This window comes from Lathyrus oleraceus, chromosome 3 (assembly GCF_024323335.1).
Source record: "Lathyrus oleraceus cultivar Zhongwan6 chromosome 3, CAAS_Psat_ZW6_1.0, whole genome shotgun sequence".
NCBI classification, from domain to species: Eukaryota; Viridiplantae; Streptophyta; class Magnoliopsida; order Fabales; family Fabaceae; genus Lathyrus; species Lathyrus oleraceus.
In genome coordinates this window covers 479,230,201-479,235,200 of record NC_066581.1, presented here as the reverse complement: position 1 = coordinate 479,235,200, position 5,000 = coordinate 479,230,201, and positions in this window count along the sequence as shown.

The window sequence follows — 5,000 nt, the reverse complement described above, 5'->3', positions numbered from 1 at the left end:
TCAAGCGAACAACTCTGGGTAAGACTCCTTCATCTTACTCTCCAGTTCCCAAGTCACATTGCCACCTGCCGGTCCTCCCCAAGCTACCTTCACCAAGGCAATCTCTTTACACCGCAACTGCTTCAACTCTCGATCCTCAATCCTCATAGGTGATGTTTCAACAGTCAGGTTATCTCTCACCTGTACATCATCTACTTGGACTACATGCGACGGATCATGAATGTACCTCCTCAACTGAGACACATGAAAAACCTCATGCAAATTCGCAAGCGACGGCGGTAAAGCGACACGATAGGCTACCTCCCCTATCCTCTCCAAAATCTGATAAGGACCAATAAATCGAGGTGTCAACTTCTTTGACTTCAAAGCTCGACCAACACCAATTATCGGAGTAACACGAAGAAACACATGATCTCCCTCTTGGAACTCAAGTGACTTCCTCCTCTTATCGTGATAACTCTTCTGACGACTCTGAGCAATTTTCATCTTCTCCTGAATCATCTTAATCTTTTCCGTAGTCTGTTGAACAATCTCCGGTCCAACCACAGCACGCTCACCGGACTCATACCAACATAAAGGTGTCCGACATCTCCTACCATACAAAGCTTCAAACGGTGCCATACCAATGCTCGAATGAAAACTATTGTTGTAGGTAAACTCAATCAAAGGCAAATAACAATCCCAAGCACCTCCTTTTTCCAAAACACAAGCTCTCAAAAGATCCTCTAGTGACTGAATCGTCCTCTCAGTTTGACCATCAGTCTGCGGATGATATGCAGAACTCAATCTCAGCTTAGTTCCCAAAGCCCTCTGCAAACCTTCCCAGAACTTCGATGTAAATCTGGGATCTCTGTCCGAAACAATACTCGACGGAATACCATGCAACCTTACAATCTTCTCAATATACAACTCGGCTAATCTCTCTAACGAATAATCCATTCTGATCGGAATGAAATGAGCCGATTTTGTCAACCTGTCAACAATCACCCAAATGGCTTCAAAATTCTTATTTGTCCTCGGCAACCCAGAAACAAAATCCATACTGATACTATCCCACTTCCACTCTGGAATAGCCAACGGTTGCATTAGCCCAGACGGCTTCTGATGCTCAATCTTTGACTTCTGACAAGTCAAACAGGAATAAACAAAACTCGCAATTTCTCTTTTCATTCCCGGCCACCAAAATAACTTCTTCAAATCATGATACATCTTCGTAGCTCCAGGATGAATACTCAAGCCACTACGATGTCCTTCCTCAAGAATACTCTTCTTAAGTTCGGCAACGTCCGGAACACACACCCGATTACCAAATTTCAAAACACCATTCTCGTCAACTCTGAATTCACCACCTTGACCTTGATTCACTAGAGTCAACTTATCAACCAAAAGCACATCGGATTTCTGACCCTCTCTAATCTCATCCAGAATACCACTCGTTAATTTCAACATTCCCAATTTAACACTATTGTGAGTACTCTCACACACCAAACTCAAATCTCTAAACTGCTCAATTAAATCCAATTCCTTAACCATTAACATAGACATATGCAATGATTTCCGACTCAATGCATCAGCCACTACGTTTGCTTTACCCGGATGGTAATTCAAACCAAAGTCATAATCCTTCAGAAATTCTAACCATCTCCTCTGTCTCATATTCAGCTCTTTCTGATCAAACAAATACTTTAAACTTTTATGGTCACTGAAAACCTCAAATCTTGACCCGTACAAATAGTGTCTCCATAACTTCAGAACAAATACCACAGCTGCCAACTCTAAATCGTGCGTCGGATAGTTCCTCTCATGAACTCTCAGTTGTCTCGAAGCATAAGCTATAACCTGCTTATTCTGCATCAACACACCACCCAAACCCAACAATGAAGCATCACAGTAAACCTCAAATGATTCCGACGAACTCGGTAATATCAGAATAGGAGCAGTAGTCAACCTTCTCTTTAACTCTTGGAAACCTTCTTCACATTTTGAGTCCCAAACAAACGCATGCCCCTTTCTAGTCAACATCGTCAACGGTAACGCCAACTTGGAAAATCCCTCAATGAATTTTCTATAATAACCTGCAAGTCCAAGAAAACTCCTTATCTCAGAAACTGACTTCGGAGCTTCCCACTTAGATACCGCTTCTATCTTAGAAGGATCAACAGCAACACCACCTCTTGAAATCACATGACCAAGAAAACTAACCTCTTCTAACCAAAATTCACACTTGGAGAGTTTAGCAAATAACTTCTTTTCTCGTAGAACTTCTAAAACCACTCTCAAATGTTCAGCATGCTCTTCTTCAGATTTTGAATACACCAAAATATCGTCAATAAACACCACAACAAACTTGTCTAGGTACGGATGGAAAATCCTATTCATATACTCCATAAATACTCCAGGCGCATTAGTCACACCAAAAGGCATTACAGAATACTCATAATGTCCATACCTTGTTCTGAAAGCAGTCTTCTGAATATCCTCAGTTTTCACACGTATCTGATGATACCCAGATCTCAAATCTATCTTGCTGAACACACTCGCACCAACCAACTGATCCATCAAATCATCAATCCTCGGCAAAGGATACCGATTCTTGATCGTCACTTTATTCAGTTGCCTGTAGTCCACACACAACCTCATAGTACCTTCTTTCTTCTTAACCAATAACACTGGTGCACCCCACGGTGACACACTCGGACGAATAAATTTCTTGTCCAACAGATCTTCCAACTGACTCTTCAATTCAGTCAACTCAACAGCAGACATACGGTACGGAGCCATCGATATCGGTCTAGTACCAGGTACCAAATCAATCGAGAACTCAACTTCACGCTCTGGCGGCAATTCATTCACCTCTTCCGGAAACACATCAGGAAAATCACACACCACAGCCAGATCACAAATCACCAGTTTATCTTTAGCTTCCAAAGTCGCTAACAGCATAAACAACTCTGCCCCATCTGCTACTTCCTCATTCACCTGCCTCGCTGATAGAAACAAACTCTTTCCTCCTTCAATCTCAGGAAATATTACAGTCTTATCAAAACAGTTGATGGAAACTCGGTTAAACACCAACCAGTTCATACCCAAGATAACATCAATCTGCACTAGTGGAAGACACACAAGGTCTATCCCAAAATCTCTACCAAAAATACTCAAAGGACAACCCAAGCAAACTGAAGTAGTAGTCACTGAACCCTTTGCAGGAGTATCAATCACCATACTACCATACATCTCAGATATCTCTAACTTAAGTTCCACAGCACAATCCAAAGATATAAAGGAATGAGTAGCACCTGTGTCGATAATAGCTACAAGAGGAAAGCCATTAATATAACACGTACCTCGGATCAAACGATCATCTGCAGAAGTCTCAGAACCCGATAAAGCAAAGACCTTGCCTCCCGACTGGTTCTCTCTCTTCGGCTTAGGACACTGTGGACTGATATGACCCACCTCTCCACAGTTGAAACAAGCTACAGTCTTCAACCGGCACTCTGCAGCCAAATGACCACCTTTGCCACACTTGAAACACTTCATCTCAGCACTGGTACACTCATGGACACGATGTCCAGCACGACCACATCTATAACACTTAGCAGGGGCACTGGAGTCTCCCCCACTAGGCCTCTTCATCCCACTCTGCTTCTGAAAACCTTTGCCAGCTGCATACGGTTTTCCACGATCATTCTGATTCTTGCCTTTCCTATCAACCCTTTGCTGATAGCTCTCTGCTCTGGCTTTGGAATCCTATTCAAAAATCCTGCAACAGTCAACCAAGTCAGAAAACACTCTGATCCGTTGGTATCCAATAGCCTGTTTGATCTCGGGACGCAACCCGTTCTCAAACTTCACACATTTCGAAAATTCTCCAGCAGCCTCATTATAGGGAGTGTAATACTTCGACAGCTCTGTGAACTTAGCAGCATACTCAGTAACAGACCTGTTACCCTGCTTCAATTCCAAAAACTCTATCTCTTTCTTTCCTCTGACATCCTCTGGAAAATACTTCCTCAGGAATCTCTCTCTGAACACAACCCAAGAGATCTCAGCATTACCAGCAGTTTCTAACTCAGTGCGGGTAGCAACCCACCAATCATCAGCTTCCTCTGACAGCATATGCGTACCGAACCTGACCTTCTGGTTATCGGCACACTCAGTCACTCTGAAGATTCTCTCGATCTCCTTCAACCACTTCTGAGCACCATCTAGATCGTATGCTCCCTTGAACATTGGAGGATTATTCTTCTGGAATTCACTCAGTTGACGAGCAGCTCCCATTCCCACAACATTCGGATTCCCTCCAAGTACTCCAGCTAGCATACCCAGAGCCTCAGCAATCGCAGCATCATCTCTACCTCTTCCAGCCATCTCTATTCTGAAAACCCAACAAGCCAAAACAATAAGTACTGATAGGGTTACACAACACCTATCCCGTACAGGGGAACAGAATAATTACGACTCGACTCGACCGACTATGCTCTGATACCACTAATGTAACACCCTTCTAAAATACCCCAAATATTTAATTAAAATAACAACATATATAAATCAGAGTAATTATGCATCCAAGGGTGTCACACAACATTTCACACTATTCATCAAAGTAGCTTGTCATGCTCATTTATTTATCAAATAAAACAGTTGCATAATACGCAGCGGATAGAGATCAAATTATCATTCAAACATGTAACATATTACATGTAAAATGGTTCACAACCAATCAATAAAATATTCAAAACATCCCATCCCGATGTTACATCTATCAGAGCATGACCCACTAAGGAGACTACACTAGACTCCAAGTATTAGCTTCTACTCAACTCATTGCTCGTTACCTGAAAAATAGTTGTAAGGGTGAGTTCCTCAATCGATATAATAAGCATTATAGAATATAATGTCATGTTAAGTAATTTAACACATTAATCACCCTAATCGTATTCACACATTCAGTAACGGCACACCAACTCAAACATCATACTCAACACCAATACAACTCA